Source organism: Bombus impatiens, unplaced genomic scaffold, assembly GCF_000188095.3.
Source record: "Bombus impatiens unplaced genomic scaffold, BIMP_2.2 scf_0577, whole genome shotgun sequence".
Taxonomy (NCBI): domain Eukaryota; kingdom Metazoa; phylum Arthropoda; class Insecta; order Hymenoptera; family Apidae; genus Bombus; species Bombus impatiens.
Window position 1 is genome coordinate 77,068 of NT_176996.1, and position 22,965 is coordinate 100,032.

Consider the following 22,965-nt stretch of genomic DNA (forward strand, 5'->3'; position numbering starts at 1 on the left):
ATCAATATTGAAGTAGACGAGTAATAATAATCTTTCAATGTTTCAAAAGTCATATACATTAAGTAAGAAGATACTTATTTGCTGATAATATTGATACAATTTAAGGAAATAACAATACGTGTCCGATATCGATGATACCGCGCTTTTCAACTTTATTAATTTACCCTGAGTAACAAATTTACGAGGAAGAGTAATGACTCAATGCGCAAAGAACAAGCGATGAGAAAATTTCGACTTGTCTTCGACGATTAAATCGAGATTACGAAACGACTGAACAAATGCGACCAACTATCGTACGACGATACGAACGGTCAACGATACATTCGTCCACGAACGCGTGTCGATGCTGCTCGCATTTGAAGGACCCGCACTGAGACTGTTTACCAATCGTTCGCTCGTTAAGACGATACTTTCCTCCACGTGTGCTTGGAGATATTCACAGCTGAAGATTTCGCACACGACTGTCCACTGACCGTTACGCCTGATGGAACGACTCTGTCTCCACTTGCACCCATGTCCACGCACGCTTGAAGATGTTGACGAACTAAAGAAGGCAGTTGAGAAGACCATCAACCGATCGTTACGACTGACGAAACGATTTTATCTGCACAAGCGCTTGAAGGGCTCTGAGAGATTGAAACGGTTTTTTACTTCACGCTTAACGATTTGAAGGCACGCAGACTGACTCTCTGATCGATGTTCACGATTGAACGACTCGAACGAGACTGCCGATGTCGTGTGAGACTCGAGCGGGCGTTCAACAAGGCCCAAAGCGGAGATTCGCACGCCGATTGCTTTTCAAGAAAATCGCCAATCGGCATATTCGCTCGCAAGGCGTCGTTTACTGCGTGAATGCGCTCCAAGTGTGGTAGATCCTTAGCGGGAAGCGCGTGATCGATACCTGGACGAGTCTGAGGCTTCGGACCGTCAAAATTCGTCAATTATCCTTCCAAGAAACTCACGTTTACATCACTCTCGTCTGTTGGTACTAGAATGAGGCATAGAAAATTAAAAATAATGCTACGAATCGTTTTAGCTGTTAAAGTACCGTTTTAAAATAACGCATCGACTGCGAAAGGGAGCATTGTAAGTCATCCACGAAACTCTTCGCGCTTTCGTTCCTTTGGACGAAACGATATGTATATCGTTAATGTAGGTGGAATTGTTTATCATCTAGGAACACAGAAGGTAAACATTTGGAAGCGCAAGGTTTGTTGTCTTTGAATTTTCAGCTATAAATATCAACATTATATAAATGGAAGGGACCCTGCTGCCTAGAAATCGATAGTTGGAATATTATATTTAATTGCTAAGGTCTAAGTTAAAAATAATAACTAACCTGAAATAATTTTTAAAAATAGAGTTTCAGTCGATAATATCTACCATATCAGCTATTTTTACAAGTTTTTAAGTAGTAGTAAATGTTTTACACGAAAATAAATGTTTTTTTTTTGCTTTAGAAACATACATTCTTATGTAAGGGATACAAGTAAGCGATTATATTGTAAATGTCACTAATAAAATTGTAATTTTCATGAAACCATCCATATTCGGTTGCATTACGCATAATTAGCCATATTGAACAGGAATTAAAGCGACGCCTATTTTGACAGTTAATTAATTGCGCTGGAAAGCTCCGATACGGCATGGATTAATACGCCCGTTGGTCACCAAATTTTGTAAAACTAGTCTTTATTAATTGGATCAATAGGAATTAGAGGATTTCTGAAGATACCGAGTGGACCGTAATTCGTGGTACGAGTGGGATAAGGAAGAGTCATTCCATGGCCGAAGATAAATCGAAACGATAAAGTATCTTTCACGACACAAAAATCAATTTTTTAGACAATTTGTTAGAAAATTGATTTTCAGAATTGATCGAGTATCCGTGCATTTAATTAATACTTTGCATGGCAACTTTAATTATAAGACCGTTGCTATTATATATATGATAATAATCCAAAACAAATATATACATAACTGAATTTTTTTTAACAAAGAAACTTGCGGTTGATCTTCAAAGTTCAGTTCTTTATCTTTAGATTTCTCGTTCATTTCTGAGAGATAATTGAAAAAGATATATTTATTTATTTACTTAGAAACTTACAAGCACGTGCAATGTCCATTGTCGCAAACAAAAAAAAAATATAATTTGGAAGGAGTCAGATAATAAGAGTACAACAAAAGAATAGGGCAGCAATTACAAATTTAAGTTGTAAGGCAGTACAGAGACGATCTATAAAAACGCGTTCGAAATTGGTGACTTTAAACAAAAATCTCTCGAATGACAGAGAGCTTTTTTGCATTTATTACGAAAAATAAGTAAAACTAATGTAGGGACAAGAAAATAAATATTAGGTAATTTTTATTTAAGAATGCGTATTGGTATGTGTGGAACTCAAATCAATTAACATCGACCTATGGAGAAGTAAAATATATAAACTAAAAAAATTGAAGAAAATGATTTTCATTTAAGAATTTACTGAAAACAAGGAAATAATTTTTCCAATGAGGTATCGTTAAGGTAATCGAATGTAACAGCAATATATAGCGAGAACTGTACATGTTCAGCACACGCGGCAATCATATAAAATAAAAAACTGGCGGACTCACATATTAACGTAGTCGCAAAGTTTTTAGGATTTCAACATTTTCAGAGACTCTCTATTTGGTTAGATCAATGGATTCATGATTTCAGCCGAACATTCTTCCACTTTTACTTTGTAGATACTAGGGAATTGTGTTTTTTAAAAATTAATATCTTTAGTATTCTAATAGAAAATAAGCGCGTGTACAAGGTTCCTGGTTGGTCGAGAAGCGAGAAAAATTTCGCTTACAAAATTTCACTCAGACAGACGGACAAACAGAAAAGTAAGCTAAATGAAAGCCATTAAAATGGTTTGGGACAGACAGTCCGACGTCTTGCACGTCGCGTTCACCTTGTTTAAATCTCCTTGACATTTTCTCGTAAAGCTTTTTTTACAAAAAAGAACTAAAAGAAACTACTTAAGTACTTATTGTAAGTGGTGAATAAATGAACAACGTAACGTAAAATGTGAGAAAATGTTAGAACGTAGTGATAAAGTGCTGGAGCTCTTGTCGACATTCAAAGAAAAGTTACATATTTCGAAAATTATCGAGTTCTTAGTGATTTTATCCTAATATTTTTGATCCTTCTTGCCCACAATCGAACAATTGGGTTCCATTAAAAAAAGTATATCGTTATACTTCTGTAAAAGAAAAAAGAAAAACGCACAGCACGATAATGATAAACAATGCAAAATTTTCCTTTAGTTCTTTTTTTTATCCACAACAGGAACAGAGTTATCGTTCGGCCCAATTTCTGGACTCGCCCTGAATAATAGATTGAAATTGGGGTTACGATTGCAGGATCTTTGCTATTTTGTTAATATCGGGCAGCATTGAAAGATCACTAATCAAATTTATCGTTTAAAATTCGCTTTCAAAGCAAGATACTTCAGTGGTTAATATGATTTAAAACGCGTTAGGCGAAAACGAAGATGCGCAAGAGTGACGGAGACACAGACACGCTACTAGGAATAGTCTGCATTCGAGATGGCTCGACGTCCATTAAACTTGCAGTCTTTTTATCGAGTCTGACCCCTCTCTGATACGGCCCAGGCAGGGACGGCTCCTCTTTTCTCTTTTCTCTGGTAACTTTCAAATGGTTCGCGATCGTCGTGTCAAACGGCGCCGAATGGCGAGCAGTCGAATAAAGGAGAGAAAGGAAAACGAGGAAAGAGCGGTAGCTACATGAATAGAAAAACAGTGATACACCTAGACAGGTAAATAGAAAGTGGTAGCGAGAGGGAGAAAGAGGGCGTAGAAGGGGCATAGTGGGGAAACTAGGAAACTTAAAAAGACGGCAAAGCTATTGCATCAAAGGGACGGCAGAGAGTCAGATCAGCGTACAAAGACGATACGTCGACGCAGCTCTGTTATGTGAACGCCACTGACTCGATTGGAAAGGCTGGATGCGAAGCTGAAGCTGCACCTGAGAAATGCGGTATTTTCATTGAGAATGTTCCGATGGTTATTCCAATGCCTTTTAAAACAAAGTATTTTCTTCTTTCAATTCTCCAATGACGATCATTCGCAATTTCAAACGCGTCTTTAAAGTTTTAATATGAACCTATCGATTTCCTGTTTAATACTCTTACTGGACAGCTTGGGTATTCCAAGTTTACCTAATCTATATATTAGGGATCAACAAGTTTCGTAGGTATGTACGCACCTGGCATACACGGACGCCGTGCATTTTCTTGACAAAGATAGAAAGCGGAACAAAGGAGCAGGGAAATTTTTCTCTGTAGGCCAAAGATATGTATTTGTATGAGAGAGTAGGTAATTAGAATGTCCGTAATGCACGCGATATGTCAAAATCCGACCGTGAATATATGAGCTGACGCGGCATACACGGTCATAAATTCTTGCGTTGGCAGGCAGTGAACTGGCGTCAATGGTGCTTCGTCGATGACCAAGTGGAAACGAGAGAGACGATGTTGACAGAGCAAAGCAGAAAATCAAGTAGCTAGAGAGACGAACAGAGATGGGTGAACGCGATCGAGCGGCCGAGAAGGGTAAGGGTGATATGTGTCTGGATGCGAGAGGACGAACACGGATACAGAGAATGAGATCTATATATTATATAGGATGTCGGGAAGCGTATAGGATCGCGTGTACGCTAGAAGGAAGAGAAGAGAAGAGAAGAGGATCAGCTCGCGCGTCGCTATACCGAGATTCGCGAACGTATGAGCAACTGCGTGTACGCACACAAGAGACACGGTTCGAGTGTAAGTAAAGCCGTGTACACAAGGGTGTCGGGGTTAGTGAAGCGGTCCTCTGTAGTCGAATATATGCATATTCAGGACTTGTTATGTAGCTGGCGATATGGCTGCAGGCCGGTCGCTGTGACGCGGTGGACCACGCCGGAGATACTGGGGGATAGTCGGTGACGGACTGCCGGACATCCGACCTGTTACCCCCTCGAGCGTCCTCCACATCAGCCGCCTCCTCTCGCGCCTCCTCTTCCCCAACTTCCTACCCCCTTTCGACTGGTAGCGAGCGGAACGTTGCCCGACAACGTCCTCTCTACTCGCGTCCCTTCATCTCCAATAGCTGATTCCTGGTTGGTACGCCGTAACTGCGTGTGCTCCAGTTGATCGGTCAATCGAATCGCTACGATCTATCTGCGGACGATCACGGCCCTTCAGTCTGGTTACGTCGATGTTTCGACTAGTCAGGATGTCAGATAAATTGTACAAATGATTTTGGAATCAGCTTATGTCTCGCGTGCACACGTGCTTCTGCGATATCAACTATCCCTTCAAACTTAATACAATGCCAAACTCACTGAATCCTGAAATTAATTTTCCCCCGTGAGATTCCCCCTCTTAACGTTTTTAGCCACGCCTTACACATTTATGCTTTCTTTATAGATTTGTAAAATGTCTACTTCATCTTGGAATTTTTCGTTAAATTGCCGAATATGCGGCATACAAGCAGAAGAGCAGGCACGGAACAGCTATTTTAATTAATATCGTAAACATCGTTGATTAATATTTTTTTAAATATCGTACATTTCGTGTTTTATGGTGTACATGTTTTTACTTTCGGTCTGCCTATAAATCCTACACGTAGTTGCGAAGAAGAACGAATGTACGTACGTGACCCCTTAATAAATAATAGAACTTTACGTCTTGAAGGTGAAACTTGTTGTTTCAGCACTCGACTAGCTTTTAAATAGTTGCTGATCTATCGAACAAAGTCTTTTAGCAACTTAATTACCCAACTCACCGTTGTAAAATACGTAGCTAGACAAGTGAAACTTTTAAACGCGGAAACTTGTATTGCTTAATCAGGGCTTAGGGAAGAAATAATATCAGGATTATTGAAAAACTTTGAGGGATATACTTTAAAAATTGCAATACATGTTATAATTATTTAGGCAAATTTAAAGAAAAAATGATTAAAAAATTCGCGAGTTTTTAGTACTTAAGGACAAAATATAATCTCCTTAGAAAAGAAGATTTACGTTATTTTCCATCCTTTTATTTTTCCTTTTTTCTTTTATGCGTTTACAGTGCAGCTATCGTGCCTGAAAAATCAAGAAAAAAGTCACGAAAAGTATTTATAACTGGGATTCGAGTTGGTGTGAAACATTTTGGACGATCCTGTGTCAGCATTCTCATATATTTCCCATGGTAAGCTTCAGGCAATGATCAGGTACCAAGCTACGTGCTCGACATCTTCAACGCTTTCTCGAAAGACGAAGGATTTCGCTTCTACTCTGAATAAGCTTCGCACATTCTCCTGGGTGCCTGTGCCATTCACTTAACTCCTTTTTCTTCCTGGTATTTCTGTATGGAGCTGTTTCCGAAGCATATGGACTTTATCTCGCTCAAGTTTTGTACACGAATACTCGTCCGTATGTGACGATTAAAAATGCATCGAATCGATTCCTTCGCTACGCATTTTCGACATTCTTAAACGATGGATTTACGTGAATACCTCTTTCAATTTTCGAAATACGGAAAAATGTTTGAGACAAAAGTCGTATACGTTTTGAATTCACCTGATGTGATCGTCGGTGAAGGGGCCCGCAAGAATGTTTATTAAACTCTTAACAATTAGCAACAAATAACGATTAAATAACGATTAACATTGAACTATCAAGAGTCAATAACCCGTTTCTCTAATTATGTTTGCTTTGCTTAACCTTTCGCACTTCGCAGCTCGGGGCAGAATGAATGTTTTGGTTCCAAATCAAGCAGATTCTTTTCTTTGTTGCCCCTCGATATTCCCACTACGCGCGCGTTTATTAGAAGTGCGCGACGATTGCCGCGTATGCATTCTTCCGAATATTCGGCGAAAGAAGGGATATCGTAAGGATATCGATGGTACATTAGGCCTATGGCCTTGCGCTTTGAAAGTATAACGCTTCGTGTCGCGAAGCCGTTGGAAATTTCCGTGGTCGAGTGCCGCCACACACCGAATGAGATCCTGCCGATAAAACTGTGAATATCGTGTTTTAAGAGCATATATTGTGACTTTTTATTTTTCATTCGTTAGAACTACATCGTAGCCCAAAAGATCTATATTGTCATAGATAACCTTCAAATCTTTCAAGCAAATTCGCGAGTTCTGTCCACCGTGTAATAGCTCCCTAGGAACTACACAACTCGCTGTAAACATTTCTCCTCATCTCCAAAATTAAAGAAGTTGTTAACGTGGCTCGACCTAGGTGACTGTATGATCCTGTGTTATATATTATTTATTTATTAATATATGTACGTAGGGCGGTACACATAAAGTGATATGAGAGAACTGATTACTTGAGGAACAAGAGATTCTTCTGGCATAGCTTTCATCTCTTTTTTAATAGTATGTCATGTTCATTCCTGTTTATTTAGATAACTCTTCTGAACATTTACTTAATGTTAATATCTTCGTTATTTTGCGTAATTAATACAATCACCGCCATGACAGTCACCGGTAACTGTCACTGTGCTTCCCATTTACGCAATGTGCCCCACTGGTAACCGACGCGTGAAAAATATTTTAAAATACATGCAATATGTAATTACTTACGTATACCCAACGCTATGATTATTCGTTAACAGTTGTAAAAGAGCGTAACAAACAAGATGTATTGGTAGAAAGTGTGATACATTTATTTACGAAAAAGATTACATGGGCATATTACGATGATCCGCAATAAAGTATAGCAAGCGATAGTAAAGATTGCTAGTACAGATTCCATAGAATTAGGTTACTTTTTTTGTAAGATCTTTTGCAAGTTCTCAACTGAATTTTTTCTTATTTACTCTATAGCATCTATTAAATCCAATAAATTATAAGATGTAATAATTCTCGTTAGAATAATTATTTCATTAAATTAATTTCTATCCGAGGAAGGCACGTCTATATTTCTGATTTATTCTTCAAAAACTGACCGTTACTAACGAAAGAAAGAAAAACATTAATATGTTGATTAAACTTTCGCAGTTACACACGCACTCACTTCCCGCACTAATCCAACAGCATTTTTCGCATTATCGTCTTATTTCGCATTATATTTCTAGGTGTTCGTAAAAAGTAGGTGTTAGCGGAAACACGTTTGAGTTCTGTGAAAATACACCTGGGCGATGAACGTGCTAAAGAGCTATGACGAATGAAAGGTCTAAAGGAAGACTACGGGAGACTTCAAAGGGTAATTAAAATAGACGTACTGTCAGGTAAAATTCTTTTATTAAATCGTTTCATTAAACGTTCAAAACGGTGATCGTTCACTTTCAAACATTTGTCCTCTCGTGTTCTCCAATAATCATTAAATCTCTCATTCCTCAAATATCAGTCCTCTTGTATCATTAAAATTAAAAGAAATCAAAAAAGGCACTTTATGCGGGCGATCCTGTATAATTTCTTCAAATGTATTTTTGGGATAAGCTTTTAATTTACAAATACAAAGTACCATAAATCGATTAACGTAACATTTATTTACCTATTATTTATAGTATCGTTAAATATTGTCCACGAGTTTACATAAAAGTACACAGAATTTAATTATTTACGTCTAAATAATTTTTTAGACACTAGACAACGCATGTAACATATTCCATTTCCGGAAACTGTAAAGAGCAGTATAACAAACAGGCATAAAGAAATTTTTAAATCGATTAAATAATATGCTTTATAAGAATTTAAACGTTTTCCACTTTTGACTTTGCATTATTTACATCAGTAGTTACTAATTCAAGATATTCTTTCATATCCAGACTTTTCCATATTTTACTTGTAGAGAAACGATAGCCAATGAAAATTCAATTAAAACGAAAGAATTTATCACGTACAGTAGAATGTGTAATTAAAATACAGTTAGAGTATCAGCAGCCCGAAAGTTTATATTGTTTAAGTTTCCAATATATAGAGAAGATAGTTGAACAATGGAATGTGAAAAATTCCACTAAAGCCATTTAAGCGTTATTGCTATTTTTCTATCAATTTCCAAAGATATGCATTCGACTATACGTATATTTTAATTAAAAATATAAATATAAGTGTAACTATAAATCTCGACACGATAAAACGTAACATTATCCTTTTTTCCTCCTTTATATGATCGTCTCATATTTTTACTTTTTTTCGTCTTTACCAAAATTAATTTTCTATATCGTTTGAAACTTTTATACGAAATAAATTGCACGAAGAAATATTTCTTTCGACTATTTGGGGGAACTATTTGACGATGTATTGATTTCATATTTACAGCGTGAAAATAAATAATTATAACTATATAGAAAAGAGCGCACCTCACCGATTTTAACGAGTTTTTATACATGTCATCGTCGCTTGGCGTTTCCGACATGTTTACAAAATTTCAATTAAATTTAGTTTTCATCACACTTTTACATAGCCCAACGTAAACTTAAGTCATTGATGCTAATCATCTTTAATATAAACAAATAGAGATAAATTAACGGGTTATAGGTTGGGTTAGATTAATATTCGCCAGCATCAACCGAACCAACTGAATCTTTATTTCATGCAACTTTTTAATATATCGTAAATTCGATTACTACCATTTATTATTATTTACACATACTACCAAACATACTTTTATGCATAAACACATAACGTTATTTAACATCGTGAGAAACTAAGAAATAAAAAATGTAATTTGCAAATGGAATTAAATTAAACGATCGAAGGCAAAAGGTACTGCAGTAACGTGTCTATACCGGAACGTTTGTCAATCATATTACTGCTAGCGTATGTACAACTACAGGTTATAAGCGTGTACATGGCTATAATAAACTATGTCTAAAATTTATTCAACAGCTTACGACAAAAATGTGACTTTTTGTCACAAGAACGATATTTAGGAATGTTATAAAGGACGCGATATCCCGATGCAAATGTCAAATTCAATCGATGAATTACATTCATAGTGAAGCGTTAAAACTTCTTTGCTTTTATTCGTTTGCCGTTAACGTTGAAAATTTCATTCGAACCGACAAAATTCATGTTACAAAAGTGCGACAAAAACGCTACACGGATTCCGACATACCTCGTTAAACTTTCAGTAGCGAGTGAACCTGGTAACCGGGTGCAGAGATGCCAGGAATTCCATTATAAAAAACGCCTAGTACGTGCATGCTGAATGTACTTCGACTTACGATTTTTCCCATGTTCCTTTTGCGCGTTCCTTTTACAACATGCTTTATGAATGTTTTTAACCGTACAGAGAAGAAATCTTTTGCAATAGTTCGATAATTGCCGCTATTATATAGTTACAGAACAATGGATCGTTCTATATTAAATTCCTGCTAAATACTTATGTGTAAAATATGTACTACAGCTTTCACAGTTTATTATAAAATCCTTCCTTCTATGAAAAGTATTTCTATTAAAAATATATTTTAAAGATTCATAATTTAAACTTTCGAGTTCATCAGTGACATTCGCCTTTATCGCTCATACTTTAATGACTGATCTAAATATGCTTACTACAAACATTTTTCAGATAACATTCTAACAAGCAGATGCGAACAACTGCAAAACTCGAAAAAAGTGGCTGTATGTGCATTGGATGCTTTAGATTGGTGGTAAAACAGCTCCGAAAAGATTTGAGCGCATGGTCCTTTGTATCGGAGAAACAAATGAGTCTTTTTATATCTTCCTTTATAAATTCTTTCGATATTTAATTTTCACAATTTATTTCGATACATTTTCAGTCATTTTCATTTATTATAGTATAGTATCGTGGACGAGAGGTCTGGGGGGGGGGGGGGTTTGTACGTCGTTGTTCTTAACTCATCATCGTACGATATTATAGTATCGTGGTCGAGGGGCCTGGGGAAGGGGGTGTCGTGCGAATTATAAGCAAGCGGTTGCTGAGCATGTGCATGATGGGGCTTAAACAAAAGATATAAGACAAAAGACAAAGGGTTGCTAAGGGACATAAACGAATTAACGGCGGTATGAGTTGAGAAGCCAGCGAGTGCGGATTGCGTTCTCGAGATAGTGTTGTTAGCGTTGTTGAGAGAGAGTTGAATCTATGTTGACGAGAGTTGTTAATTAATTACGATTAGTTCATGAAAAATAACCATTGTTTTCTGTTAATCCATTTATTATTAATAAACTAATTATTATATTTACGATACTACAACAGAACTTTTGCATATTTTTGCAAGTTTGTGAATGGAAATTGTAATAGAAACGTTTAAAACATAAATCGCTGTACCAAGATTCCCTTATTTCTCTCTAGGGTTTGTCTTGTTGGATAGTCGGTAAGTTCTTGCAATTGTAAATTATCACGTGGATCACTATCTCCAGAAGGATATCATCTTACAGTATCTCATGAGAGTCAGCAGGATTTTTAGCCTTCATTTAATCCATCATTGTATGTCGGTAGGACTGGTTGATTGGATATTGCGTAACCCTTTCCTTACATTTCCTTGCATCTCTGTATTTGGATAGTTGCTATTTTTCATATACACAGCGGGCATCTCACGGAGCACTGACAACTGTTCTGAGGATAATTGACCGCAGTGTTGAAGTTTAGCGACGTGGCTCTTTGCTGTTATATTTTCAATTGCTTTTTTCGTGCGAGTTTTGAGTCGCAGATGCAGACTTAGATGTTTTATTCGTTTAGTTTCCGGGATAGCCACGTCGTTCATTATATGCAGTAAATGTCGCGAATGCTTTAGTTAACGTTCCTTTGAGCACTCAAAAAAAGCCTTTATCAAACTACACGTTTAAATGTACAATTAGATCGAAATTGAGAGGAATGACAAGTTTATCTCCAATTCTTTTGTAACAAGACCAATGTAACTACCGTATTAAAAATGTTAAATTGATTAATTAATTAAGAATTGCAATTGAAATAAACTGGCCATAAATATATCTATCATGTGTTCTTTCGAAATGCTTATATTTTACACTTCTACTTGAAAATATTTTATTTCTAAGAAATCTCGTTTGTGTATATCAGAAATTATTAGAAGAACATCTTGAGTGAAGAAACAATGCAATATCTAGGCAGGTAACTAACAAAATCAATCGGCAACAATGTAAAACTTTTCGTTAAGCGCAAAAGATAAAAGAATGCTGGAAATCTGTCGTTGAACGCAGCTGATTGTTACGTTCGACAACGCATCAAAATTTTCGAGGGATGAATTTTCGACGTCGTGTCGTTCATCTTGTTTCCTTCTTGGTACAATTACTACTTTATTGTCGAAATGCGTGCGTACCCAATGTGGGACACGTTGAGAGTGTTATATTTATTTTTGTAGCGGCAATTTCAAAAGACTGTAATAACGAAACATGGGTCCAATATATTCGTTGTTTTCATTGGGATGGCGAGGAATGTGCTTCAGACGCGTCATTCGCGTGTTTAACGTGTAGAAGCAAACAAAAAAAAAAGGAAATATTAAACCTTAAACTGTAAAAGTATTTCATGTCCGGGTTACTTCGACCGGCTTAAGTTTCTCGCAAGTAAATAGAAAAACTTTTTTCGCCCCACCTGCAAAAGGTTATGTGGCAAAAGTTTTAAAATGGTCTTAATTTAGAACGTTTGAACATGCTATATGAATTTTTTGGCACTTTAGCAAGTGTTACTACTGAAAAATGCATTCAATATGAAAGTCTCACGTTTACACCTTGAGGGCACCGTAAACACGTTTACAGTCTAAGAGTTGATTTAATATAATGTAAGTTAAAAAAATTCTGTTTAATTCTATTTAAATAAATGTTCCTTTCTCAGAGAAATTTCTTTTCTAATTCACCGCATTTGGTTTTTTCTATATTCTTTAATGATAAAAAAGCAATGGCTTTACTTAAACTTTTGTATAGTTAACTATTAGTATACGAACATTAGTTGTAAAATGTCAAAAAAATGCAAAAATGTAGAGATTTGTCGAGGCTATGTAAAGCTATTTCGCTGATCGCGTGTCTGCGCGTCTCCAACGCGAAGCAAATAAAAAATGAAACGCGAAAGACAGTAGAAATTTCAAATGAAATCGTTAGAAATCAATGCCTGGCGGAGTAACAGTTTCGTTTTTGAAGAATGAAACTCACTGTTTCGGTGGGTATCGTTCCGCAATTTCAACGATGCGTAAAAACGATTCGTGGCATTAATTTTAACGAAACGCAACTCGTTGCAGCGCGCGAATACCTTCAATCTTGCAAACGTTGTACGATTCGATGCTTTATTGGTTAACTTTATTCATTGAAACGTTAGCAGCGAAGCGGAACGTAGCACGGCGCAATCAATGCCTCAGTCGCGGTTGCATAGTTTGCGGATCTCAATTTCCGTATCAGTTTAGTTGCCTATTTATACTAGCGGCTAGCCTGTAAGCTGCGCGGCTTTACAACGAAATGTTTGCGTCGTCCAAAAATTAGACGGACTGTCTCTAATTTTTTTTACCACGAGATTCGTGACTTTACGTGCGGAACAAAGCTTTTTCTACCACGGCCAACTTTCAGTCAGCTATCACAAAGCATTGGCATCGTGCGAAATCAATTGCAGCAGGACCTCCGTTAAATGAACGCTCCGTTTCATTCTATGAACGTTCTGTTGTTTTCACGTTCTATTACAGCAACGTGTTCTTTGAACGTTTTATTATGCGAACGTCCATTTATTTGATATCTTGAACATTTCATTATACGAATAGTATATTTATCATTCAACTACTATTAAACGTACAGCGTGTTTACGTAGATGCGCGTGTAGGCTTTCTGCTAACCACAGAAATAATTAAGAACGAACATGTAATTAAAGTCCATAAAACGTTAAATTTAAAAGAGTGCGATGATATGGTGGGAAATTCTTGGTTGAATGTAGAGAACAAAAGACCATAGTCACTTTCGTTGCATGAAATAATGGAAGAAACCGAGGAATTAGATCCAAGCGGAAATGACGTATTACATCGAATACCAGGATGCAACGATCGAGATAGGCCGAGCGTAACAGGGTGACAACGATTCGATAAAAGTTACAATAATCGAGCACATCCTCCCCGCGGAGTTGCTTTGCAAAATGTTTTAAACAATGGCGAAGAAGCGAACAGTCCAGGTGAAATCTGACAGCAGAGACGAAGATGTACTACTGTTCCGAGATGTTTCGAGTTTAAATGATTTCAAGCCCGAAGAGAATGTGATTTAGCTGGCAAGAAAATGTGGGATAAGTTTGTTTCCTTTGATTTCATTGAAAAGAAGGAGGACTGAACAATAGCGCCTTTTTCATTTTGTATTCAATTGTATTTAAATTGTACTTAATTGTATTCAATGTTACCTGCTGTGCAAGTTGTTCTTATTTTATTTCAGTTTGTCCGCAATCTTAAATCGGACGAGTGCTAAACGCTCGTTCTGTTATGTGAAAATCCTCTTATGCGAACACTTTTGTCCAGCAATTAGTTCGTATAATGGAAGTTCTACTGCACTTGAAAATCCATTTACAGACATGCCGCTACCATTTCAAATAAATATTAACTGAAATAATATCCTCCTTTACGATATCTAAAGGATTAACACTATACGAGCATCGATATTGCGAGAATATTATTAAATTGCTTACTTAAACGAAAAGAGGCCACGTTTTGTAAAGGTAACGTTATGATTATAACATTGCGCAGGAATTTCCATCAACAAGTAACAGTTACCTTCTTCCGTAATACATAATAACTCAGCTTCAAGTTATTTTAATCGTTATTACATGCAAATCAATGTCGAAGATAAAGTTTCTTCCACAAGCGTTAGTTTAAAAATGAGAAACGATTTGTTGTTAGTCGTCTAAACGAGAAAAATGTTCCACCAAATCTTAAAGCTACCTAGTTGACGAATAAACTAGTTTAAACAAGAATAAATTATGTAAGTAAATTGCAATTTAAATGAGAAATGAATACGTTGCGTTCAAGATTTAGTAGTGCGAGCAAATTCCTTTTATAATAATATTTCTAGTGTCGATATTTGAAATTTGCCTACTTATGTATGTCAATATGAATAAAACGATTAATATTTGATTTAAAAACCATAGTGATATGTTTCGTTTCGAAATCTTTCTCTAGTATTGGTGCGAGAGATTTCACAAATTTGTGACCTCTGTCGTCTGGCCAATTTTTGGACACGATGGAACTGCAAAACTGAAAAACTGAAAAACTGAAAAACTGAAAAACTGAAAAACTGAAAAGCTGAAAAGCTGTAAGTTTCAGGGCTGAAACGAAACCGTGAAAGATGGGATGAGAGATGATGGAAGAGAAAGGGATAGAGAGAGATACGAGTTGTTGGGTAACGGGCAGATGAAATTGAAAGCATAACGTCGATTTGATATGCGAAACAAATGTGATAACAAACGCGCTGCACGTTGCATAGAAATTCTATAGCAACACGTTCGAACGCAATGTAACAAATTATTCGAAAATCTGATTTTGTGCCCGTGATGAGAGTACGAAACAATTTCACTCGCCATAGAAAGTATTCACGCAATAATCAGCTTAAAACGAAACTTTATGTAACTGCGTTATTTATCGATTGTAGCGAAAAAATTACTTGCAGATATTCTTCCATTTTTCTAGAATAAATTTTCTACAAAATAAGATTCGAGTATTCTCGAAGGAAAATATTGACAAACAGACGTAAATCGATTTATTCCTTATTACATTGCGGTTATTTCAGCGCTGTTCTCGTGGTTTTAAAAGCTCGTTGCTACTTGCTTTGGGACATTAGAGTTCTAGCGCTTAGTGTCGATAACAGAGGTCTTAGAGCACCAGAGCTCTTAGCAAAAAGTAGAATAACACGCGCATTGTTTCAACCAAGACAACAGTCGATAATAACTCCCGCAGCCAAGTGAGACTCCAAATGAAAAAAAGAGAAAGTTGAAAATGTTTCGAAACAAATTCATACTAACCAACGCAAGATAGATATATGCTTACTACAGGAAACACATAAAACGGTGCTCAGCTATTTCAAATAAATCAGGAGAGGGCCAACAATTCTAGTACGCAAAGGAATAAAACGCTATCCCATGCGGGGAATAAAAGAAACATATGCACAGACTGCGGCAATAAAAATATACTTGGGAACAACAAACTAGCCAAAGGACATCTGCAAACAGATCCATAACACAAACAATGATATAATATAGACGATACAAACAGTGCGATCTCCGAAGGAATTTAAAACGAACTGAAAAGAAATAGAACACTAATGAAGAATCTCAGCGTAGAAAGAACTGGTTACGTTTCGATCCTGGGGAAAATTCTGAAAAACGTAACGCCAAGAAACAATACTGTTCAACGAGACACATAATACAATAACGATACAATACCTGCCATCGCAATGGAGATCGCAATAGATCTCATTACTTCCAATACTTTGCAAAATTTTAAAAAACGTTCTACTAGGGCACCTGATGAAACTCGTCATAAAACTTGTTCCACCCCAGCAAACCCTCCTAAAGAAATGAGGAATTTAATGCTGATATTTGCAGACGATTCTACTACAACAGGACATTTAACGCGCAAACTAGAACTACTACATTGATGGATAATACAAAAGAAAATTACAATCAGCCCACACAGAAGTCGAAATATTTGCTTCGCATTAAATCGGCAAGAACAAAAAGCGGTATTTATAAACCAAACAATCGTACCGCGGACAACGGAAACGAAATATTTAGGAATTATACTAGATAAAAGATTAACGTGGGACTGTCGCATAAAACACATAACAAAGAAGATAGCATCCACCACGAAACAACCGTATTGGCTAATCAGGAGGAAATGGAAACTGAAGATAATAGATAAAAGGACACTATATACTACAATGATTAAACCAATACGCGCGTATGGGCCACCTCTCTGTAGCGCAGCTACAAAAGGCAACCGAAAGAAAATGAAAATTGCACGATCGAAATTATTGAGAACGAGATGCCCGTATACCATGGTGCGCGAGGGACGATAATAACGATAATAAAAAACAGACATTCCCATCGGTCGAACAAACTCCTAAAGCCATCAACGAAAGACACTGCATTAGAAGCAACACGCGCCAAAATCCGACGGTTGAAACACTGTATGATACTATTACCAAGAGACTACGTAGATCGCACCCAGTGGACAAATGCCTAGTACCTTCGCTGCGACATTGACGAAAGCAAGGCAGACAAAAGAATAGGCGGAATGAATGGATGGATAGAGTGAATGATAGTAAAATAAGTTTTTCAAATCAGTAAAAATTTTACAGACGAAGTAACTGATTTATAGAAGAAGGAGATTTAGAAAAAAATACTAAGTGTTGGTTCATCAAGTTGCCGAATAAAAGAAGCAGATGGCAACGAAACAAATTGTAATATTTAGAAAATTACGATTAGTTTCCAACGCGAGTTTCAAGGATACTGAAACTCGGAAAAAGAAGGGGAAAATATTGGCCTTCTATATCTTCTTTCACGCGAACGGCATAAAAAGTTTTCAAACACTGTTCGTACTATAAATACCGAGCTCCGCTAATTAAAGTATTATCGGTACCAACTAACGCACGAGGTGTGTGGCAGCGTATTGCAAGAACGTGCAAAGAAGTTACGCTGGGCTGACTCGAGGCAAACTGCCAAACATTCCGATGCCTTTTGGAAGAAACTAGAAAGGCAGACGCCAAACGCTCTAAACTAAAACATTGAAAGTAAATGACAGACATCTACCATTTAGTAAGCATAGTGTTTACTAGAGATATCGCTTCTACTCGCTAACAAATACAAAAGAACATGTACCTTAAAGGCACACGGTGTTATAGATCATTGGATTTTTCTTGACCTTCGTTACAACGTCATGATTATATACGTCGATTATGATACGTCATGATTATATACGATTATATACATGATATTATACGTCGTCAAAATATTATCCCATTAAAAGAACATCGGTGAGTTTGAAATCTTGCAAAGTGCGATATTGAGAATATTTTATCGAAAGATAAAGTACGAGGTAAAGGACGAGTAAGCTACTTCGATAAAGTTCACTTTGGTCGGTGAATCTGAAATAAATAGATAAGAAATACAAATAAATGGCTTTGAGAATAATTTCACGATTACCAGCATATTTGTCTCTGGAAATCAAGTAACGTTTCCCCTCTGACACTTATCATCGATAATAAGAGGTATTTGAGATGCTCAAGTTAGGTGGGACGGCTCGTATAGCTTGCAACCAGCTTCAGTTTCCTACTATCGAACGTAAAACAATTAATAAACAACCTCGATAAGCCTTTCATTCTTCCAGTAGATTTCAATGACTACGGTAAATTATGGGGCTGAGAAAATACTAATGCAAGAAGCGAAGAAGATATATCGAAACAACTCGACGATATTGTCTTGTTAAATAACAACCAAATGACAACGCAATGTACAACGGAAAAAGAAAGCGCTATAGGTTTAATTATAGCCTCGTCGAGCATCACGGAAATTCTAGATCGGAAAGTAGCCGAAGAATTACACGGTAGCGACTATTATATCAGAATTATATTACTACCCTAGTTCTTCCAACCATATTCAACAATAACCCTAAACTTCGGCCAAAAGCTATTTCATGGAACTTTGAAACAGCTAATTGCCAACTTTATTAATTCGAAAAAAAGATCAGCTTGACAGAAGTAAACTGAACAACCACGACATTAACTCAACCAGCTAATAAAGCAATTCCCACAATTGAAATTAACGCCAATAGAAAATGAGTTGCTTGATAGAACGATGAATGTTCTACTGTCCGAAGCAAATAATTAAAATAGTAGTACAATTCTGAACTAAATAAAAATATTCTTCTCTTAAAAATATACGATAAGTTAAGAAGGGTTAGTAGCCGATATAATATATCCAAATCTTTAATCTCTATTAATAATAATTCATCAGTGATATAGTCTACACGGTTGCAGCAAATTGGAACGATGATGAATACGACGAAGAGTTTAAACAATGGAAAATAAAACGCCAAGAAGACACTTTCAGTATCAACGAGATGACAGACACTACATTCAACAGTGACATCTCGTCCGACGAGATTAAAGCCATTCTTCAACAGTGGAAAAACTGAAGCCCTAGTCCAACCAAAATCCTCAACACAATTACTAATCCTCAAAAAATTACAAGCAAAGTTTCGAATTTATCACACGTTTATTTCACGAAATATAGAAGAGATGTATATTTCCTAACGTCTGGAAAGGAGCTAAAACCATAGCTATCCCTGAACCAGGAAAAGACAAAAATTTCTAGAATTAATAAAAATTCTTAAAAGAATAGAACATAATCGCTTCCCAGCAAGTGTATGTCACTAAAACGGATCAACGTCTTTCTTGAAAGATTTATTACCAACGCACTCATATCTAAAATTGATCTTAAAAAGGTATGTATGAACTGATCTGATGTAAAAGAATAGCTACCGTACTATACCAACTGGGAATAAGACGGAAAATACTCGCCTTTTTTTTAATTTTTCAAGATAAAGTTCTATCCGAATCAAATTAGCGGTCTTCTAACTGACAAAATTGCAACATAAAACGTAGAAAGGGACTCTCTTTTGGGGGTTATCTTGTTTGTAACCGTAATTGACAATATGGTCAATTATGTCAAATCACTAATGTAGAGTAACCTCTTTGCTCACGATTCCACGATCTTCTGTAATGGAATAAATCTAAATGACCTTTACAGTTGGACATTGAAACCGGAGTTAAATTCTCTCCGATCAAAACCGAGTGCATAATCTTGACCAGGAATAAAATACAAACAATCTGAAACTCGTACTGAATAACACACCAATTACAAAAGCTACCGGAACGAAAATAGTTGTATTAACCTTCGATCAAAAGATCAATTGGAAAAAAGATATCGGGATACCAGAGAAAGACTGCGTCAAAAGAATGAAAATATTTGCAGCCAAATACTGGGATACAGATATAAAAATTTTCACAAATACGTACAATCATTAATTATGTCAATCACACGTGTAATCATTAATTATGTCTGAACTTGACTACGGATCGATTGTTAATGGTTCAAGCAAAGAAACTACTCGCCCAAATTCTATTCATCACTCTGGTCCCCGAATCTGGTTAGCTGCTTGTCGATCGAGCTCAATAAACAGTCTATTAGTGGAAACTAGTATATAAACTAGTATATCAACTTTCAAATATAGGAAAGTCAGTCGTGTGCCAATTACGCGTGTAAAATAGCTGCTGCTCCGAAAAACCACTTTTCGAAAGTTTATTCGAAACGTCAAATGATAAGAATCTAAAAGCAAATAACCTCACATTTCCAAAAGTCCTAGTTTGAGACATTTCACGCAAGAAGATGATAGCAACCCCAGTGATAATAAGAAATATATGTACACTTTTTGATCCAAAAGAAAAGGATAGCATCGTCTTGACATATGATAAATCATAACAAATTAAATCTAAAATATCTTGTAAACTAACCGGTTTAGACTATGTCGCCATAATATTTTTTTTCGTAGAATGGCGACAGGTTTCGAGGCATGCAAAAGAAAGGAAGGTTTCCATATCAAAATGTACTGCAACTACAAAATGCACATGCATTTTTGCACTTGCGAAAAAGATATTATCGTATGTAGTTCACTTGGAACTACTCGTTCTTTCTCTCTTCCATTTTTTCGAATATTTATCGTTTACGGAAAAAACGCTGGAAACTGACAGCGTGCTCGCCTAGTACGCGTTGTCTTATAGATGGAAAAAATCTGTTTCTGTATCGACACATTGCAACAATTGTAAGAAACAATTGTCCTGTATTTACAAAATTTCAAAAGGGGAGAAATAACCGCGAGCTTATCGGATTTGAAACTAGCAATGAGTTTGACGTTCCAATCAATTGAATTGGAGGAATTTGTACTAGAGAGAAACGTTTGATGATGCAGATGATAATGTCTTTGTATTGGCGGTATCAACGTAATGACATTAGAAATGATTTGTAATAATCGATATGTAACAAGTGAGGGTAACAATGAATTAACAAATTTCTAACTTTGACTTCTATTTTGCTTATATATGCTTTGAGCAATCGAGTAAACACATTTTATTCTGGGTATCAGCTCTGATGTAAAACAAAGTTTTTTCTTTTAAATCCTCGTGTTGAAGAAAATAAAGTTTGAACATGTTTCGTTAAGAATTGGCCTGGTACACGTGCACGATACTTTCGAATGTATTTTTCTTAAAAAGAAAGCACCTTGTAAAAAAATTTTACTCTACGTATTTGACTTATTTTCATATGTATTTTAACCTCCTGCCGGTTATTTACCCACGTTCAGCCCGGAATTAGCCAAGTTTAAGTTTACTTGATAAATATTCAACTTTGATTTTCTCGGAAACGGAACGTCGTATGAAAAAATTTTATTCTACATTTTCGTCTCGTCTTTTCTCGTAGAATCAGCCTGTACTCAACTTTACTACCAGTTAGGTACCGCTTTTTATAAAGATTTTTTTTTCACAAAGTAATAACAGCAAAAGAATGGAACGGAAATAAACATAAACGTAAATAATAACAAGTGGGGTTTCGTGAAATCGCATCGAAATATGATCACAATTTATTAAATTATCGAGTCTTTGAATGACTATATATCTGCTAAATCCCTTTATATAGCAAGTGAAACTATCTTTACTTTCAATCAATTTCACGTGTACTCGCAATGCCCTCCGGGAACGGCTCGTTATTGCAGGTGAGTAAACTTCCATTTCAGGTGTATGAGCTTCTCAGCAAATATCCCCTCTACATGCGGCTATTCTTCCTCGTTTACATTCACTGGATAGATAATTTAATATCACTGAGGTGAAATTGACATAGAAATCGGTTTAATCATAGATTAGTGTTATTCTTCTCAAGAAAAAAAGATAAACGTTGCAACTAATAATATTCGACACTGTAGTTTTTCATAGAAAATTCTTCCTCGTTTTATTTTTCAATGCAAATTGATAACAAAATTTGTTTTAAAAATACCTAACAGAACTTTGTTACTTTCTTTTTTGGCAAGGATTAATTTTTAATTCTGTTAAGAATTGCATTGCGTCGAATTGAAACATTTACGTAGAACCTTTAAAAATATCTCTCAAGCAACAAAATACACCATTATCACTCTCTCAAAAAATAATGGCAAAGCAGTAAAAAATAAATGCAAATATACGAATACGACAGCGATCGAACTAACCTAAGCTTTACATTTCTTCTTCTTTTTCTTCAGATATTGAACCGTCTTGGAAGTAGGTAATGAGGAAATCAGCAGATGAATCAGCTGAAGCCTGGAATCGAGCAAAACCAAAATACCATAACGCCATTGCTACATGCGAACACCACCTTTGCACCCACATTGTATGCAAGAATGGTTTCCAATCCGATTTTACTGTTGTCCAGCAGTATCTGTATAAAATATTTCATACTATTCGAGTGTGGAAAATGTAATTTTGTTTTCAGCAAAAATGCTATTGTATTATTTGATTTGACGTGAATTTGATATTTTTGAATTCGATAATATGTCATATTAATAAAATTCTACAAAACTTTGTATCAATTTTATTATTTTTATTACATTTTATTACAGACACCTCTACATCATACGTTTTTCAAAATTTTGTGAAATGTGCCGTAGCATAGTATTAGATGGTTCTAAGAAAAATTGTAAACGATTTTCGGAGGTGGTCGTATATCCGGAAAGGCAACTTTCCAAAAACTGGGCCAAATTATCCGACTCGTACTCACTCTACCGTACGTACAATAAGGTACTGCAGTCAGGTCATTTCTTCTCTCAGTTTCTTTAGTTAAGTTAAACAAACTGTTGGTCAAATATAGTCGTGTTTGGTATCATTTTCACCGCACGAATTTTAATAATCCGACCAAGACCATCCCGTAACAATATAGTAAAAAAATAAGAAACGAGTAACTGTTGGCCATATATTCGG

The 22,965-nt window shown here is 36.1% G+C and overlaps 3 long non-coding RNA genes across 3 annotated transcripts in view; 2 read left to right on the top strand and 1 right to left on the bottom strand.

The window, feature by feature from the left end:
• The window catches only part of LOC112213281, a 136,500-nt gene that overhangs the window by 34,442 nt on the left and 79,093 nt on the right, over positions 1–22,965 (bottom strand). The gene's annotated exons all lie outside the window — the stretch shown is intronic.
• Positions 4,366–5,587, top strand: LOC117151984. The gene is made up of 3 exons (XR_004462179.1): positions 4,366–4,601; positions 4,674–4,814; positions 4,904–5,587. It is a non-coding gene; the product is annotated as an uncharacterized LOC117151984 (long non-coding RNA).
• On the top strand, positions 6,108–22,577 carry LOC117151985. The gene is made up of 2 exons (XR_004462180.1): positions 6,108–6,224; positions 22,251–22,577. It is a non-coding gene; the product is annotated as an uncharacterized LOC117151985 (long non-coding RNA).